Genomic DNA, 21,168 nt, shown 5'->3' on the forward strand with positions numbered 1-21,168 from the left:
ATGAAAATGCTATAATAATGATTGGAGTGAGGGATTCACAACTATGTGATTATACCAAACACCACTAAATGTACACTTTGGAGGATTGTATGCTTTATTAATATGTACCAGTAAAATTGATTTGTTTAAAAAAAACAACTATTCAGAGGACAGTTGCTTGGAACTTTGGAGTATGATAGAGACTAGAGAAGGAATCCACAAATGCTGACTTGAAGGAAAAGAAAAACACCAAAATTAAGTAGGAGATTTGCAACAATGACTCATCAGTCCAGCCCTAACCTCTCCCCGCCCCCCAAATTGGTCCCACACAGCGTGGGAGTCATTTAGACGCAATACAACCCAGGTCCCTCCACTCGTTGATGCAGACCATCGGCCCACTCACAGCAGTGAGTAGGAACATCACAAATAACCAGATACAGGGACCACTTTAAGTACACACAGACCTAGGGTAGAACATAAGCGACTGAGTAGTACCACATACAAAAGTGCCCTCAGGGTAAAAAGAGACCATGGCAGAACTGTTGGCAAGAAGTTCACACATTCAATCCAGTCTCTCTTTGCAGCTCTACCTAATTGCAAAACAGGCCTTTTGGGGATTGACCCCATCTGGCTCGCTGGGGTGGGATATCTCATAAGGAAGAAATCAGAGGCAAAAACCTTCACAGAAACAAAAGGTGGGGGGACCTGAACTGCTGTAAGACAGGACGGGTCTCAGAACTGCAAAGTAATGAAAAGGGGACATTTGGGGAGAATTTAAACAAATCATAGCAGCTAAGGAGAAAATTCTGCACAAAAACAAACAACAGATCAAGATTCCCTGAGAAGGAACAGAGGAAAGTAAGCTTTCTTCTGGAGCAAAACAATTGCACACAAGAAGGGCAATTGTAGAATTTGTACCACATATCTAGGGCAAGAATCACTTGCAGTGACTCTTGTGTGGGTAGTTTTCCTCAGTCCTGATTTATAACATAGCTATGGCTCAGTGCTACTTGGCGGAGAACGACTGGGAAAAGGAAGTATGGTTTGGCTTTCACTTCCTGCTCTATGTCTTGGTTGGTGGAATGTGCAAACCCATTCCTGTGGCTTTGCTTTAAAAAGTGCCCAACTCCTACTTTGAGCTGTGTGTGGATGATAGTGCCTTGGAAATCTGTTGCCAGACCCCTTCTCAGCCTGAGACTTGTGTTGACCTAAGCAATGAAGATACAACTGATTCCACTTGTTCTAAAATCAGCTCATCTGAAAATATTTACCAAGAAGATGGCAGTATATTCTCTTTAATTACCTGGAATATTGATGGATAGGATCTAAACCTGCAAGAGAGGGCTCAAGGGGCATGTTCTTACTTAGCTTTGTACAGCGCAGATGTCATATTTCTACAGGAAGTTATTCCTCCATTCTGTAGCTACCTAAAGAAGAGAGCAAGTAGTTATGAGATTATTACAGGGCATGAAGGATATTTTACAGCTATAATGTTGAAGAAATCAAGAGTGCAATTAAAAAGCCAGGGCAAGCCTGAGCATTGCCAATATGCATGGGATATGCAAATGAACTCTAATCTTGGAATACCTGCTGCTTGTAACCTTTATTTTGGTGGAATATTTTTCAGAGCAGCAACAGAAATGGGCCACATTTTTCCTCATAGTTTGGACTCTTTTGGATTGGAAAAACTGAACTGTGGCAGATTTCTTAGTGATCATTGAGGTCTTCTGTGCAGCTTAGATATAATATTGTAGCCTGCTTTTCAAATGTGAGTTTTAAAAGTTGTGTTTTAGCAAATATAATTTTTACTTGTCTGGAAAGGTAGGTTTAATATGGAGGAATTAATATACTGGATCACTGTAAAAGAAGAAAATTCTGTGACTTTTATTTCAAGGATTGTGTCCTCAAATTTCAGAACTAAATATTAATGTTTACTTAAAGTGTGCCCATGTTCAGAATATGAAACCTCTTAATGAAAGGTACAAAGCCTATCAGAGCTTTCAGTAGTGCTTATGGTGTCAGCTGGTCTCCAAGAAGGGGGCCAACATGTCTCTGGAGTAAAGTTTGTACTGTTTTTTGTGTTTTTTTTTAAAAGTCAGGTACTAATATTGTTACTATTCCAAATAAATCTTCAAAGAAGAAATAGTTATTAATGTCAAAGAGGTTTCGAGTCCTTCAGACTGGATCTTTTAATTATATTTGGGAAGTTCAGATCATCTTAAATGAAAAAGTTAAGTGGAAGACAACTATCCTACATGGACTTCTTTTGTCAGCTAGTAGTGTATAAATGAAACTTTTTTTTGTCTTTATTTTTTTAATGTTACATTCAAAAAATATGACGTCCCCATATACCCCACCCCCCTCCCCTTTCTCCTCCCCCCATAACAACAACCTCCTCCATTGTTATGAGACATTCATTGCACTTGGTGAATACATCTCTGAGCACTGCTGCACCTCATGGTCAGTGGTCCACACCATAGCCCACACTCTCCCACAGTCCACCCAGTGGGCCATGGTGGACATACAATATCTGGTAACTGTCCCTGCAGCACCACCCAGGACAACTCCAACCCCTGAAAATGCTCCCACATCACATCTCTTCCTCCCACTCCCTACGCCCATCACCCACCATGGCCACATTCTTCACACCAATGTCATATTTTCTTCGATTACTAATCACAAGAGTTCATGAATAGAATATCAGTAAGTCCACTCTAATCCATACTCTATTCCTCCATCCTGTGGACCTTAAAATGGTGTCCACTCCACGTCTATATCAAGAGGGGACTTAGATTCTACATGGATGCTGGATGCAATTCTCCTGCTTTCAGTTGTAGGCACAACTGAACTGTTGGCTCCCTGGTGTGGTGGTTGACCTTCTTCACCTCCATGTTAGCTGAGTGGGGTAAGTCCAATAAACCAGAGTGTAGAAATTGCAAGTCTGTTGAGGCTCAGGGCCTGGCTATCACATGGTCAGTCGAGAGATTCAGGTCCCCTGGGTATATGCTAAACCCCAGCACTAACTACAGATCCGGTAAAATTAACAGGAGAGGCTTGTGAACAAAGATCACATCTGAGTCCAGCCCCATCACACAGAGACACAAACTCCAAGGTAGGGCCAACTGACATGGCACTGAACTCCATCTGCCATGACCATAGAATCTGTGGGTCTCTGTATCCCTCAGAAGAACCAATACCTGAGGTTGTATCTACTTTATCTGTCTCTAGGACTCTGCTGAGGTGTGCATAAGGGCAACCCATCTGATAACCTCCCAGCTCTTTTTGGAGACTCATAGCCATATAAACCCATTTATCCTTTCCATTTCCCCCTTTTATTCAGGTCAAAAAGCGTTTTTAACTCCAGTATTATATGTAGACTGAGATATTCTGCTGGTCTGAGTTGACCCTTTTATTCAAGGTCATTTTCTAGTTACCGCATCAGCTGGTACTTGGTAGTAATCCCTTGGCGCCAGGTAGGCTCATCCCCGGGAGGCATGTCCCATGCTGGGGGGAAGGCAACGCATTTACATGCTGAGTTTGACTTTGAGACTGGCCACATTTGAGCAACATGGAGCCTCTCAGGAGGTAACTCTTAGGCATCCTGCAGCTCTAGGCCTTGCTCTTATTTCAGGTGCACAGGCTCACAAGCATAGTCATTAGTATCAAGGACTCATTGTTGGACCTTCCTTTTTTTTGTCTTTGCCATTGCACTTGGGGGATTGTTGCTCTTCCTTTAGGGAATGTGATAGAGCTCCCCTGACTAGGAACTCAGCACTTCCTCAGTTGTTTTTAATTGTAACCACTATGAAAATATCCAAACATTTTTATGTACCCTGGATATATGCCCTGGAGAACTCCCTGCCAACCCATGTGTCCCCTGTCAATAACATCCCACACCAGTATTCCTCCCCTGCCATGGTTGAACCTCTCTGTGATCCAAAATTTCTTCAAAAATGAAGCCCAATATATTGCCAAGTTCCATTTATAGTAAAATGGAATATAGTGATGAGTTTAAAGGTTAGATATAGAATACATATTAATTTAGAAAAATTAAGGTAAAAATAAATTGGAGTATCAAAAAAATTAAAAGATGCAAAAGCTTTGTTTTTGATGTTTTGCCTTCCATCACTGCAATAAGTGTTGCCCTGTATGCAAATTGGCAAGGCAACTTCTTCCATCTTTTCCTCAGTGTCTACATCCTTTTTCTTTTTTCTTTTCCTAATTATTAAGCTTGTCTTCACAAAAATTTTAGATCAGAGTAATTCATATATACAATACAGTACTCCCACATATCCAACATAAAACCCTTTTCCCTTCCACAGCAATAATCTTTTTACATATTCATACTATATTTACTGAAACTGATGTACAGATATTGAGACAATAGCTTTCAAACAAGGTAACATTTGGGTTTACATTGTGGTTTATATTTTACACTATACAATTTTCTAAATTTTTAGTTATCTTATGTTTTACATTATGATTTACATTTTAGCCTATCGGCCCCTATACAATTTTTGTGTAATTTAACATGTCTTATATCCACCTTGCATAATCTTGTGGAACACTTCTATTGCCCACACATTTACATTGATTCCGTCTATTCAGTACCTCTTTTACCCTCCCCTCAGGGCCCACAGTGACAGTCAATCTTCATTGCTTGAAGGGCCATGTTCAGAGATACTTGCAACAGTGTTGAGGGCTTGACATGCTTGACTGCCCTAATGCATTGGGAGCCACCATTTCTCTCGAGAGATACAGTTCCCTCTATTTGAGAACATCAGTCCTCCCCAGGATGTGGGTATACCTTCACACTCATTATGTGTTCTCCATCCAATGATATAACCCATTCTGACAAAATGAGCACTCATACACTCCCTAGAAGCCTGTCCTGCTTCAGATTATCCCCTTTATGCATCTTAAGCAGCATTGTAAATCTTCCTTATTATATTTTTGAAAAAGTTTTCTCAGCATTATACTCTCAACCAAATATCTGACAATCTCCTATGTTCATATGTTCCCTCCCTCTCCCCCCAATTTCTTGGGCAATATTACCCATCCTTCCATCCCTAGCCCCCCTCAAGCCTGCAAAGCCCCACCCAAAAGTATCCCTATGTCCCCATTTTATTCCTTCCCTGTACAAATACTTACCTCCAGCTTATCGAAGATTTCACCCATGTAGGTGTCAGCTTACATCCTTCCTCTATCCCCCAATTTCCTTTAAGCCTATCATCCAGTCTCTAGCTCTCTGAGGCAGCTTGGTTTATTTATTTCATATCATTGAGGTCATGTCGTATTTGTCCTTCAATGCCTCGGTTGCTTCATTCAACGTAAGGTTCTCAAGATTCATCCATGTTATCACATGTGTTTGTAGTGTATTCATTCTTAAAGCTGAGTAGTATTCCATTGTATGTATATACCACATTTTATTTATCCATTCATCTGTTGATGGGCATTTGGGTTGATTCCAACTTTTGGCAATAGTGAACAATGCTGCTATGAACATTGGTGTGCATATATCGGTTTGTGTCCTTGTTTTCAGTTCTACTGGGTATATACCCAGCAGTGGAATTGCTGGGTCATATGGCAAATCTGTAGCTAGTTTTTTGAGAAACCGCCAAACTGTCCTCCAGAATGGCTGGATCCTTCTGCATTCCCACCAGCAGTGAATGAGTGTTCCCACTCCTCCACATCCTCTCCAGCACTTGTAGTCTTCTGTTTTTTTCAGAGCTGCCAATCTTATGGGAGTAAGATGGTATCTCATTGTAGTTTTGATTTGCATTTCCCTAATAGCTAGAGATTTGGAGCATTTTTTCATGTATTTTTTAGCCATTTGTATTTCTTCTTAGGAGAAGTGTCTGTTTAAATCTTTTTCCCATTTTTTAAATGGGTTGCTTGTCTTTTTATTTTCAAGATATAGGAGTTCTTTATATATGCAGGATATAAGTCTCCTATCACATATATGGTTTCCAAATATTTTTTCCCATTGTGTAGGCTCTCTTTTCACTTTCTTGACAAACTCCTTTGAGGTGCAGAAGGCTTTAATTTTGAGGAAGTCCCATTTATCTATTTGTTCTTTTGCTGCTCGTGCTTTTGGTGTGAAGTTCATGAAGCCGTTTCCTATTACAAGGTCCTGTGGATGCGTCCCTACACTGCTTTCCAAAGTCTTTATGGTCTTGGCTTTTACATTTAGGTCTTTGATCCATATTGAGTTGATTTTTGTATAAGGTATAAGTTGGTAATCCTTTCTCATTCTTTTACATATGGATATCCAGTTCTCCAGGCACCATTTGTTGAATAGGCCATTCTCTCCCAGTTGAGAGGATTTGGTGGCTTTATCTAATATTGTATGACCGTATATATGAGGATCTATATCAGAACTCTCAATTCAGTTCCATTGGTCTGTGTGTCTCTCCTTGTGCCAATACCATGCTGTTTTCACTTCTGTAGCTTTGTAGTATGTTTTGAAGTCAGGTAGTGTGATTCCTCCAATTTCATTTTTCTTTTTCAATATGTCTTTGGCTATTCAGGGCCTCTTTCCTTTCCAAATAAATTTCATAACTAGTTTTTCTAGCTCCTTAAAGAATGCTGTGTTGATTTTTATTGGGATTGCATTGAATGTGTAGATCAGTTTTGGTAGGATAGACATCTTAATAATATTTAGTGTTCCTATCCATGAAGAGGGAATATTCTTCCATTCATTTAGGTCTTCTTTGAGTTCCTTGAACAGTATTGTGTAGTTTTCTCTGTATAAGTTTTTTACATCTTTAGTTAAATTTATTACTAAGTATTTGATTTTTTAATTTAGTATTGTGAGTGGTATTTGTTTTTTGATTTCCTTCTGAGCCTGCTCATTACTGGTGTACAGAAATGCTACTGATTTTTGCGCATTGATCTTATAACCTGCAACTTTACTAAACTCATTTATGAGTTCTAGAAGCTTTGTTGTAGACTTCTCAGGGTTTTCTATGTATAGGATCATGTCATCTGCAAATAATGAAATTTTGATTTCTTCCTTTCCAATCTGAATGCCTTTTATATCTGGTTCTTGTCTCAGTGCTCGAGCAAGTACTTCTAAGACTATGTTAAATAGAAGAGGTGATAGTGGGCTATCTTGTCTTGTTCCTGATCTTAGAGGGGAAGATTTTAGGATTTCACCATTGTAAAGGATGTTGGCTGTGGGTTTTTCATATATACTCTTTATCATGTTCAGAAAATTTCCTTGTATTCTGATCTTTTGCATTGTTTTTATCAAGAAAGGGTGCTGTATTTTGTCAAATGGTTTTTCTGCATCTATAGATATAATCATGTGATTTTTTTCCCTTCAATCTCTTTATATGGTGTATTACATTGATTGATTATCTTATGTTGAACCATTCCTGCATACCCGGAAAGAATCCCACTTTGTCATGGTGTATAATTCGTTTAGTGTATTGTTGAATATGGCTAGCAAGTATTTTGTTGAGGATTTTTGCATCTAGGTTCATTAGAGAAATTGGTCTGTAATTTTCCTTGTGGTGTCTTTGGTTTTGGTACTAGAGTAATGTTAGCTGGGTAGCGTATTCTGGTTGGACACTTTTTTCTTTTAGTACCTTGACTATGTTATACCACTGCCTTCTTGCCTCCATGGTTTCAGATGAGAAATCAGCACTTAATCTTATGGAACCTCCCTTGTATGTGATGGCTCTCTTTTCTCTTGCTGCTTTTAGAATTTTCTCTTTGTCTTGAGCATTGGATAATTTGACAAGTATATGTCTTGGGGTCAGCCTGTTGGGATTTATGGTGTTTCGGGTGCGTTGTGTTTCCTGAACATGTACATCCATCTCCCTCAGTAGATTTGGGAAGTTTTCAGCCATTATTTCCTCCAACACTCCTTCTGTCCCCTTTCCCTTCTCTTCTCCTTCTGGGATGCCTATAATATGTATGTCTGTGTGTTTTGCATTGTCATACAGGTCCCTAAGTCCTAGCTGGATTTTTTCTATCTTTTAATCAATCAGTTCTACTATCTGTTTGATTTCAGATGTACTCTCCTCCACGTCACTAATTCTCTCCTCTGCCTCTTCTAATTTGTTGTTATTTGCTGAGAGTGTATTTTTGATTTCTTGAACTGTGGTGTTCATCACCGTCATATCTGTTATCTTTTTGCTTTTGACTGCAATTTCTTCTGTATTCTCTCCGAGTGTTTTCTTCATATTGTTAATCTCTTCCTTTACTTCATTAAGTTGGTCTCTAATATATGTTTTGAGAGCTTTAGTTGTCCAATGCTCTGCTCTTCTTCCTGGTTTATAGTTTGTTCCTTGGATTCGGCCATGTTTTCCTGATTATTGGTTTGGTTTATAGTTTTTTGTTGCTGTCTGGTCATCATTTTATCTTGATGGGTTTAATCAGTTCCTTAGCTTCTTTGTCTAGTCTTGGGGATTAATTAGTTGTTGTTCATGCATAAGTGTTATGTCTTCTCTTTGTCACTTTGTTCTTCTTACTCTATTTTCTTGTTGCTGGCTAAGTTCACTTTGAAGGAAAATATTAGGGCCAGGGAAAGCAAAATGAGTAAGAAAAGAAAATGTATAAAGTAGTATTGGTAATAAATGTTAACAGAGCAACAATGTGAGATCTAGGAGAATGGATATTAGACTCGTGTAGGTTGTGTAGTGTTACAGCAGTAAGTAGAGTATCTATAATGAGACAGTCAACTGAATATTGGGAGGAATGTAGTATGAATTAAAAGGTCAGTGTTTTCCTGAGAGAGAGAAAGAGAAAAGAAAGACAATAATATCAAGAGTGGATAAAAGAAAACAGAACAAAGGTATTAGAAATAAAAGTCAGACAGTTTGGGAGCCAAAGAAAGGGAGGGGAATGTAAGAGAAGCAGTAGATGATGGAGGATAGAAAGATGTAGAGGAAAGGGGAGAGTGTAGGTGGCCAAAATAATACACACAGAAAAGAGGAAATGGAGGATGAGGAAACACAGCAAATGTGAAGCGCTCCCTGCAGCACCTATTATACAAAGAAAATAAAATAAAAAAGAAGAAAAAGAGAGGAAAAAAAAGAGAAAAAGGGGGGCAAAGAAAATGGGGGGGGAACAAGCAAGAAAAAGAAAAAAGAGAAAAAACTAAATAAATGAAAAAAAGACCTTGGGGGATAAAATGGGAGAAAAGATCAGGAGACAATGTAACAGTAGCAACCACGACAAAAAAAAAAAAAAAAAAAAAAAAAAAAGGACCAAAGTTTTAAGCTAGGAATCCTCTTTGCAGTTAAATAAAACTCTAAGAGATCTGACATTCCCCCTTTCTCCCTTCCTCACTTCTCTCTCTCCCAGGGCAGCAGGAAAGCTGCCTAAGATGTCTGGTAGGAGATTCAAGTGGGTCCTTGTTGAACCAACTCAGCATATTCTTTATTTCCAGCATAAGAGCACATACACATCACGAGAAACCCAAATATGCTATTGGAAGCTTGGATAGCACATCCTGCAGTCCCTACCCCTTAGGTGTGCTAGGGAATGTCTAATTGATTTTCTGACTCCACCTTTTCCTGGACCAAGTTTCCTATCCCAGGACATTTAGGTAAATTGGGCTTTCTCAGCAGATTCACCTCTCCTTTCTTCCCAGACTTTCCCCCAGTCAGCTGGTACACTCCTCCAAGCTCAAGGGAAAAAAAAAACAAAAAACGTGGAGGGCCAGGGTAATTAAGGACCTCAGATGGACCTCAGGGCATGGTGGATTTGGGAATGGGAAGTCCATGATATTGCAGACTCAAGGTATGTGAGTCTCTGGAGCATGGGCTACCACGGTTTAGGGGATATGGACCTGGGAACCATGCATGTGGCAAACACGGGGTTTGGGAACACCGCCACACAACAAAGTTTTCAGGGATTGCCACAGCTGGGCTGCCAGCCCTAGGGGGAAGGGTTCCACCTACAACTTCTGACCTCCATGTCAGAAACCCAAAATTCTACCTCTTGCAAGAATCTCTTCTGTCACTGTCTCACCAAATTGACATCCAGACACCTCCTGCCCTGCAAGCCCCCAAAACAGCCTGGTCCATCAGGATTCTGACCCTACTCAGCCGCTTCCTTGTAGGAGAGATTATGAGGTGCACTCACTCAGATGCCACCTTCTAAATGAAACTTTTGATTTAAAATTCCTTGCCTCTTTTATTCATGTTTATAATTATGTAACAGAGAGATGAAATTAGGCCTGATAATTAAAGTCAGTTTAGAGCATCATTGTTTCTAAGAAAAAAGTATTGTGTAAAGAGAAATAGCCCATTAGTTTTGCAACTTGTAAGACTGAATGATTTTGCAGGAGGTGACCAAAGGATACTTTAAATGTGCTTTAAAGAAATTTTCTTTGCAGCAGAGAAATGTACATTAAATAAAGAATTTTACTTCTTAAAAAAAAAGAATCACAGAAGAGCTCAGAAAATCTGAACAGTTAAACAGAGGCTACTCTACAAGTCCAGAAATAGTTGTATCAAGCATCAAAGAAGAATGTTAAAACAAAGCTAATCAATAATATAAGCTTACTCTAATAAATAATACAAGAGAGAGAAATCGACCATCAGAGTTAATCAAACTTTCTGAGGAAATCAAGGAAAAAAAATTCCATATACAATAGTAATTAGAAGACTCATTTATCTAAGAAAAAATTTCACCAAGGATATAAACAACTTATAAACAGTAAAGTAGTAAACATTGCCAAAATAAAGGAGATCTAAATAAATGGTAGGAAATTCCATGCTCATGGATTGGAAGACTAAATATTTTTAAGATGTCAATTTCTATCCAAAATGATTTACAGATTTTATGAAATCCCAATCAAAATTCCAACAGCCTACCTTGCAGAAATGGAAATGCTCATCGTCAAATTTATTTGAAGGGTTAGGGGACCTGGATAGCCAAAATAATCTTGAAAAGCAGAATGAAGTTGGAATACTCACACTTCCTGACTTAAAAAACATGTTCAAAAGATAAGGTGATCAAAACAGCTGGTATTGGCACAAGGATAGATATATATTGATCAATGGAATAAAATTGAGAGCTTAGAAATAGACTGTAACATCTATGGCCAATTGATTTTTGACAAGGCCCCAAATTCCCTCAACTGGGAAAGAATAATCTTTTCAATAAATGGTGCTGAGAAAACTGGATCTCTATATGCAAAAGAATGAAGGAGGACCCCTATCTCACACCATATACAAAAACTAACCCAAAATGGGATCAAAGAACTAAAATGGATTTTAAGAATGTATAAGATCTAGGATTATAAAACTCCTAGAAGAAAATGTAGGGATGCATCTTCAGGATTTTATGTTAGACAGCGGTTTCTTTGACTTTACACCCAAAATGTAAACAACAAAAGATAAAATTGATAAATGGGACATCATCAAAATAAAAAATTTTTGTGCATCAAAGAACTTTATCATGGACATGGAAAGGCAACCTATTTAATGGGATAAAATATTTGGAAACGACATAAATGGTAAGGATTTAGTATCCAGAATATATAAAGATATCCTACAACTCAGAAGTAGAAAGACAAACAACCCAATTAAAAATGGGCAAAAGTCGTAAACAGACATTTTTCTAAAGAGGCTAAAAAGTAGATGAAAAGGGAAGTGGACTTGGCCCAGTGGTTAGGGCATCCATCTACCACATGGGAGGTCCGCGGTTCAAACCCTGGGTCTCCTTGACCTGTGTGGAGCTGGCCCATGCACAGTGCTGATGCACGCAAGGAGTGCCCTGCCATGCAGGGGTGTCCCCCGCATAGGGGAGCCCCCCACACAAGGATTGTGCCCCATAAGGAGAGCTGCCCAGCGTGAAAGAAAGTGCAGCTTGCCCAGGAATGGCGCCGCCCACACGGAGAGCGGACACAACAAGATGACGCAACAAAAAGAGACACAGTTTCCCATGCCGCTGACAACAACAGAAGTGGACAAGAAAGAACATGCAGCAAATAGACACAGCGAACAGACAACCGGGGGTGGGTGGTAATGGAGAGAAATTTTTAAAAAGCTATTAAAAAAAAGAGGAAGCCAGAGAGATTAAAAAAAAAAAAGTAGATGAAAAGATGCTTATCATCATTAGCTATTAAGGAAATGTAAATCAAAACCACAGTGAGATACCATTTCACACCCACTAGAATGGCTTCTATTTTAAAGCAGGAAATAATAAGTGTTGGAGAAGATATGGAGAAATAGGAACACTCACTCATTGCCAGTGGGAATATAAAATGGGACAGCCCCTGTGGAAGAAAGCTTGGCAGTTCCTACGAAAGCTAAGTATAGAATTACCATATGGCCCAACAATCCCACTACCAGTTATGTGCCCAAAATAATTGAAAGCAGGGACTCAAACAAATATTTGCACAACAATGTACATACTGGCATTATTCACAAATGCCAAAAGATGGAAGCAATCTAAGTGTCTATCAACTGATGAATGGGTAAACAAAATTTGGTGTGTGTGTGTGTGTATATATATATATATATATGCAATGAAATGTTATTCAGTATTAAAAATACATGAAGTTCTGATACATGCAACAACATGGATGAATCTTAACGACATCATGTTAAATGAAATAAGCCAGAAACAAAAGGACAAATATTTTATGATCTTACTGATATGAAATGATCAATTAGAATAAGCAAATTCATAGTGTCAGAATCTAGAATTTAGATGACCAGGAATTGGGTTTGGGATTGGGGATTGGGAGTTACTGCTTAAATTGTACAGAATTTGTATTTGGGTTGATTTTAAAGTTTTGGTAATGGATGGTGGTAGTGGTGGCACAGCATTGTGAATATAATTAAGAGTACAGAATTGTATATGTGAATGTGGTTAAAAGAGGAAATTTTAGGTCATACACATATTACTAGAAAAAAAAGAAAAAAAAAGAATGGCTTATAAAGTTACTTTATTAATGTATTTGATCCTCTTAAGTAAATGCAGAAATTTCTCATTTAGCCAATTGATAAAAGCTGAAATTAATTTTATTAATCAAAATGAGAGGTCAAGCTTAGAATAATATAAATTTATACATACAAACCTGTACATACATGTTTGTGCCTTCATAGGCAATGAAAAAGGAAAAGGGCAATTTGTGGAGGAAATAGGGCTTCGGGGTTTATGTCCAGTGTAACAGAAAATAGTAAATGCCATGTATTCCACTCTGTCCTGGTCGTTCAGTATTAGAAACAGGTTTCCAATTTAGTGTACATTAAAAGTTTTCCAAGTTGTATGGAATCTTTTGGTTAGTATATGAAATATCCTTTATGTTTTGATTAGCTTTCAGGCACAAGATTCCACCATTCTCAAGAATCCACCATTTACTTGTATAAAAATACAGATATTTAGGAAGTGAAATTAAGTCTTCTTTTAGAGATTATGTAAGTGAATGGATCACTAGAGAAGACCTTTATTTAGTCAATGTATTTGGGGGATGGATTATTTTAAATTAGGCATGTTTTGACTGGGCAGTTTAATATAATCTGGTAAGCATAAAGAAAAGCCCACAAAATGGTGCTCAAATTGCTGTTCTTGGGAATTTCTCAAGACCCCATTTCCTTAATTTCTATCATTCTGATAGATATTTAATGGCAAGACAATTACTATATGATCAAATCATGAGGAAAATTAATATGTTCTTTTTTTCTTTTAAAGATTTATTTTTTATTTATTTCTCTCCCTGCCCCCTGCCCCATTTGTCTGCTTTTTGTGTCCATTCACTGTGTGATCTTCTGTGTCTGCTTGTATTCTTGTCAGCGGCACCTGGAATCTATGTCTCATTTTGTTGCATCAGCTCTCTGTGTGTGCAGTGCCCTTCCTGGGCAGACTGCACTTTTTTTGCTCTGGGCAGCTCTCCTTACAGGGCACACTCCTAGTGCATGGGGCTTGCCTACATGGGGGACACCCTTGAGTGGCATGGCACTCCTTGTGTGCATCAGCACTTTGTGTGGGCCACATGGGTCAGGAGGTCCTGGGTTTGAACCTTGGACCTCCCATGTGGTAGGCGGATGCCCTATCCATAGGGCCAAATCCGCTTCCCTAAATATAGGTTCTTTGTCCAACCCACTCCCTAAAACAGGGTCAGCTTGCTGTCTGAATAATGATATATTATTTAAATTATCCCTATGTCCTTTGCAAATAGGTAATGTATCTAAGATGTGGGTCAATTTATTTCTTAATTCTCCAATTTGTGACTTAGAGCATCAAATATCAATGTACAAAAAAGAAAAATGGTCAAGCATACTTTTACCAAATTCTATAATTTTTGCCTTTTTATTATATAATATTGCCCTCTCATAGATGCTGTGTATTAAATACAAGGCATATTTCTGATAAAGGACATATCCAGAATACCTAAGGAATTCTCAAAATTCAACAATAAGAAAATAGAAAACAAACAACCTAGTAAAAAAATTGGGCAAACAATTTGAACAGGCAGTTCACTGAAGAAGATATACAGATGACAAACACATGAAAAGATGCTCAAGATCTTTAGTCATTAGGGAAATGTTAATTGAAACCATAATAAGTTACCACTAAACATCTGTTAGAATAGCTAAAATAAAAAGACTGATCATACTAAATGTTGGCAAGGATGAATAGGAAATAGAATTCTCACACACCGCTGGTGGGAATGTAAAAGGGCATAACCAATTTGGGAAATATTTTCCTTTAAAATTAAATGTCTATCTACCATTTCTACTTCTGATTACTGATGTAGATTTTTCCTCATTGTTTTTGCATATTTTATTATAGCAATTATGTTGTTTTGAAATTGTTTGTTTTCATGTCTGCCTCTTTCTGCCCTGTGTTTAGTCTTTCCTCACCTTCAAGTTGCTCCAGGATGCTGGACTCTTTCAACTTTATCTGCTGAGTTTCTTGCACAGTGCCTAGTAGGCATTTAATGAATATTTGATAAAGAAATTAATAAGAGCAATAAAGAAAATAACAGTAAGAAAAATTCATTATTAAATCCCACCTTCCTAAATCATGAATGCTATTATTTTTTCATATTTTCTTTTGTTTCATCTCCATATTTAAACATAAATTTTACTGAGCCTCTCTTATTGGATAGTACAATTTTTTATTCTATTTTCACTTAGTATTATATTGTAACATTTCCTCCATGTGAGTGCAGATTTCTAATTCATTCATTGTAATGTCTATGTAATCAATCAATTTAATTTGTTATAATGAAATTTGTATTTCATTTACTGTTTCCTTATTGTTAGATATATGTATGATTTTTTTTCCTTTTTGCCTATTATAATTGCAAAAAATTATTCTTATAAATTATTTCACTGGACAGATAACTACCAAGGAATGGTTTTGCTAAATGAAAGGGCATGAAAAATTTTACTACATTATTTCAAAGAACATTTGGCTATAAGTTGAGTATATAGTTCCTTAAACAACATGATTTGGGGTATGGAAATGGTCTTAGCTATACCCAGGTAAGTTTTTTAAATTCATTTTTTAAATCACAGAAATTATCTTTGAAAAAACAGGGGCTAAATTAAGCCAGACACAAGGACAGATATTGCATGATCTCACTGATGTGAAATAAGTAGAATAAGCAAACTCATTGAGTTAGGGTCTAGAACATAAGCTATCAAGGGCTTGTTTGGGGGTAGAGAGTGGGGAGTTGATGCTTAATTTGTACAGAATTTCTGTTTGGGTTGATTGTAAACTTTTGGAAGATGGTGGTGCTGGTAGCACAGTTTTTTAATGTGATTAATAGCACTAAATTATATATGCAAATGTGGTTAAAAGAGGACATTTTATTATTTTTTTTCTTTTTTTTAAATTGACTTTGTAATAATATTACATTAAAAATATATATGTGAGGTCCCATCTAACCCCACCCCCCACCCCCCCCCCTCCCCCCCCAACAACACTCGTTCCCATCATCATGACACATCCATTGGATTTGGTAAGTACATCTTTGGGCACCTCTGCACCTCATAGACAATGGTTCACATCATGGCCCATACTCTCCTCCATTCCATCCAGTGGGCCCTGTGAGGATTTACAATGTCCGGTGATTGCCTCTGAAGCACCATCCAGGGCAGCTCCATGTCCCAAAGACGCCTCCACCTCTCATCTCTTCGTGCCTTTCCCCATACCCATCGTCCACCATGTCCACTTTTCCCAATCCAATGCCACCTCTTCTATGTGGACATTGGATTGGTTGTGTCCATTGCACCTCTATGTCAAGAGGAGGCTCAGATTCCACATGGATGCTGGATGCAATCCTCCCATTTTCAGTTGTAATCACTCTAGGCTCCATGGTGTGGTGGTTGTCCTTCTTCAACTCCATCTTAGCTGAGTGTGGTAAGTCCAATAGATCAGATTGTAGGTGCTGAAGTCTGATGAGGCTCAGGACCTGGCTATCACATTGTCAGTCCAGAGGTTCAAATCCCCTAAATATATCTTAAACCCCAACATCAACTGCACCTCCAGCACATTAGCATGAAAGTCTTATGAAGGGAGATCCCATTTGAGTCCAGATTCATCACACATAAACACCATTTCCAAAGAGGGGCCATCTGCCCTGGTATTTAACCCCATCGGCCATGACCATAACTCCCATGGGTCTCTTTAGCAAAAGAGGACATTTTAGGTCATATACATGTTGCTAGAAAAATTTTAAAATAAAGATAAAAATTTAAAGATAAAACCTAAAACAGAAGCTATTCTTTTTTAAAAAACACTTTCCAATATTAGTGGTTCTTTCATATTACAATAATTTAAATAAAAAGATCAATTCTACTGTTAGAATTTATTTTTTCTAAGAACACTTTCCATGGATCCTTAATTCATCTTGGCCAACCATCAGAAACTCTTATGTGAGTATGTGAATATACTCTTGTTCCTGTCTTGTTTCAAAAAGAATTTAGGATTACATTGAATTAATTCTAGAGTGAAATGTAGGAGAAAGTAATAAAATAAGAAATGACTTCCTGGTGGGCTGTATTAACAGAAAAGTATAGGTGTCATATGAGGGAAGGGCACCTATAAGACTGTATTATACTGTTATAATGGGTTGTCAATTTTTTTGTCATCTTTAGAGAAGATGTGGTTTCTGGAAATTTTAGTTGTTTCTGTTCTTTTGCTTTAATGTGCTGTTAAGCTAATGGATAAAATATGTTGCAGTGAATGAGAGTTACTATTTTGTTCACCCATAAGAATTTGTTGTCTGTATCGATCAAAAACTTTAATGCTACCTGATTGTAAGTAACAGCTCCTGACTTAAGCAGAAAGGGGGTTTATTGGGAGAATATCGGGTTGTTCCCAATACAGATGGGATTTGAGAAACAGATATGGAAATGGGCAGGGGGTGGGTGGGGGAGACAAAATCAGGCAGGAACTTTCCCCAGGCTTTGCTGTCACTGGACACTGACATTGTTGGACTTTTGATTCTTTCTTCAACAATTTCTCAGCCTCCACTGTATCTTTGCTGTACTTTGTCAAGAATCAAAATCTTGTTAGAGCAAATGATTGGTCAAGCAGCCAAGAGTAGGAAGGAGAAGGATGTGGCCTCTTCTGACATGGAAGGTAGGACACTGCCTCCCACCAGCCCTAATACAATTAAGTATCCCCAAATAGGCAAGGAATAAAATAAAAAGTAGAAGTTCTTAAACTGTAACCCAAGGATACACTGGGGAGATATATGGAGGGCCGTATATTCACTGAAATTTTATGCAGAATTTTAGTGTATGTGCCTTTAGAATTTGGGGTAGGACTTGGAGTATCCATAACTTTCATTAGAGTCTCCAGTGGGTCTACAAACTACAAAAGGTTAAGAAATACTTCCTGGACAATTCTACATAATTACTTTCTCCTTGTGATATTTTACTTTGTGTATGTTGCTAGTATTACTCCCTTTTATCTGCTAGGTGGTGCTGTTGTATAGATTTTCAAACATCAATCACAAGGTTTATTGATATAAATTGCAAAGCACAATGGTTTACATGGCACATCTCAGGATGTTTAGAGATGGAAGGATTTTTAGAAACACATAGGTCGATGTCCTTGTTTTATAGAGGGTAAATATGACGCCCAAAAGTTTAAGGGAAAGCTTTGATGAATCCAGGCCTCTTGAAGTCAAATGGATAACCTCTGGTCAGGGCTTTTCTGGGGCCAGGATGCACCTCTGACTAGCTGAGGGATAGGGATGGCTCTGGTTGTGGACCTTTGGCTCTAAGACATATATTTCAATCAAAATTAAGACTTATATCTGATCCCACTCCCCTGGGACTGTAGGGGAGCCTGGTAATGCCAGGATAGCTGTTAAGGAGGAAGTTTGTACAGAAAGTCCTTCCCCTTGACATAAGACTCCCCTCCTCCCTCTTCTCTTACCTGCCTACTTTAGACATATCTTACAAGAATGTGCATTATGTTATTTTCAGAGCAATGGTAACTCTATAAAGGTTATGTATATGGAATTTTGATAACATGTAAGGAACATGTCATGAATAATTGGTATTTGGATTCCCTAGAATTAGAGAGAAAAGAAAGCCCCAAGTCAAATGGGAGGAACACTCTGGGGCTGGCCAGGCAGATTCTCAAGATCAATGAGTCTTCCACTATGAAGCCAAGTTCTGTGGCATCCCTTGTTATAAACACTTGTTTTAGTTTCCTACGCTGCTTAAAGCAGGTATCATGGAATGCATTGGCTTAAATAATGGGAATTAATTAGCTTATAGTTTTAGGCCATGAAAATATCTAAATTAAGGCATCATCAAAACTTTGCTTTCTTCCAGAAGACTGGCTGCTGGAGATCCTCGGCTCCTCTGCCATATGGTCAGGCACATGGCAGCTTCTTCTGGTCTTTCCCTTCTCTTCTGGGTTTCATTGCTTTCAGCTTCTTGTTTCCATGGCTTTTTCTCTCTATTCATTCCATTTATAAAGGACTTTAGTAATAGTATTAAGACTTATCCTGAATGAGGTGGGTCATACCTTAACTGAAGTAGCCTCATCAGAAGGTCTTACTTACAATAGGTCCACACCCACACGAATGGATTATGTTTAAGAACATGTCTTTCTGGGGTACATACAGCTTCAAACCACCAAAACATTTAACCAAGACACAAAGAGGAGTGAAGGTATGTACTCAGAACCCACCTCTCTGGAGGCTAATACTTACAAATTTTTCCCATCTCTCCTGTTTTCAAAGATATGCTACTACTTTTTATTTCACATCCCTGTTTTCTTTGTTTTCCACTTCCTTTTGAATTAGGCAATATCCTGAACTACATCCTAGCCAAAAAGAGGAACCAAAGTGCCCACTGTTCACACCTCTTTTCACCAAGTTAATAATATTGTATTAATAAAGTGGTCTTTAAAAAACAACCGATAAACAGGCCTAGATATATCTAAAATGCAATGTCATTTCTGTTAAATAACAGTAAACAATTGTGAAGGTCACTATGATGGATAGTTTCTGTGCATCTCTATAGAACCACTCTTCTTTGTGCTTCAGGATGCCGATGTTTAGGCTCTCTAACTTCTTGTTAGATTTGGCTAATGGGTGTCACCAGCAAGAGATGGAAATGTGAGAGGAAAGAGAGTTGGGGGAATTAATACCCTATTTATCTCTTTGACAGCTCACTGGGCAGTTTGATTATGTCCATAGTACTCTGCAGAAGGCCACAGTTCCTGTCACACAGTCCCCTCCTGTGACTGTAGGACTCTCTGGTTTCCAGTAACCTTTTGTTCTTTCTCTTGTTTAGCAAGCTTAGAGGTGGTAGTAGCTTCCTGCTATTGTTCAGAGTGGGGTGCTTTGAGCTCCCTTATAGTTTTTCCTTTACCCTGGCTCATCCTTTGTAAACAGACCCTTCATTAAAATTTATTCACTCTTTCCATCTGTTTTCATCTAGAACCCTGATCCACTCAGCCAGAAACTTCATTAAATTTCTATGAGATTCTTTTTTTTCACCTGAAAATAATGATATATTTAAAGGATAGTGTCTATACTATTGTTCTTCCAGATTATTCTAATGTGCTTTTGTAACTTGGAGAATTTTGTCTACATATGTTATGGAAATATATGAGGTTATGACTGTTAATATGAGATTTTTTATGTATCTCTTTATGATGTTGAATTTATGTGTGGATTTTCAAATTGGAACATTAATGATCACTTTTTAAAAAATTAGGTTGAAAACATTTACTGAGTGCCAGGTCTGACATCAGGCACTTCAAATTGCTCATCTTATTTAATTTCGTCATAATCCTCTGAGTTGATTTGAGGCTTTTGTGGTTGAAAGATTTTAAGCTCAATAGTTGAGCACTGATTTTTTTTTTTTTGTACATGTATTTGTAAAACACTATCACAAAATTCTATTTTTCAGTGCTAGCATAGTTTCCTTGATAAACACTGTGATATGTCACCATTTGTCCCATAAGAAGAAAATACTTATTCCTCAAATTCTGGGTGCACTGCCAGAAAGGCCCCCAGAGGTCAGACCCCTGTGGATATTGCCTCAGTTGAAGGGAACTGCCTTGCCCAAATCATGTCCCCTTCCAAAAATGGCCACACTCAACGATTGATCGATATTTGGGGTAAAAGTATCAGTCTTCTTGCTTCAACATGGGACAACTCTGAAGTTTCATTCCAGCTCCAACACTCTGCAGGTCTGGCTGCATTGTGGTTCATCTTCTGCCTCTGCCCAGTTTGCCTTTCTTGGCTTCCCAGTTTCAGATGTTTGTAATAACACTCCTGCATGCTAACTTCCTTCTCAGAGTCAGCTTCCTGGAGAACCCAGCCTATGACATTGGTGCCAGGTTAAACCAAGAAAGATGATACTGGGATAGAATATTGGTTCTGCATCACCCAACCCCTAGAATTCTCAGAACCATGAATCTTCATAATTGAGGACTTGTTCTACTCATGTTTGAAGACTATGTGGAAACCTCATACCAAATAATACAGCATGCACTTCCCTTGGAATATACCCCTGCTTCCTCTTATAACCAGTAGAGTTAAGTCACAGTGTAACCCAAGCAGGTACTTGTTGGGGTAGATAAAGTAAGAAAGGGGTGATACCTCAAAGGAACAGCAGGACCTAGTTAGCAAGGACTGGAGAGTGGGAAACGGACTTTGGCCCAGTGGTTAGGGCGTCCGTATACCATATGGGAGGTCCGCGGTTCAAACCCCGGGCCTCCTTGACCCGTGTGGAG

At 38.3% G+C, this 21,168-nt stretch overlaps 1 pseudogene; it reads left to right on the forward strand.

Moving 5' to 3' along the window:
• Window positions 1-935: 935 nt before the first annotated feature.
• On the forward strand, window positions 936-1,700 carry LOC101419701 (tyrosyl-DNA phosphodiesterase 2-like; annotated as a pseudogene).
• Window positions 1,701-21,168: the final 19,468 nt, after the last annotated feature.

The sequence above is a fragment of the Dasypus novemcinctus genome, chromosome 2, assembly GCF_030445035.2.
Source record: "Dasypus novemcinctus isolate mDasNov1 chromosome 2, mDasNov1.1.hap2, whole genome shotgun sequence".
NCBI classification, from domain to species: Eukaryota; Metazoa; Chordata; class Mammalia; order Cingulata; family Dasypodidae; genus Dasypus; species Dasypus novemcinctus.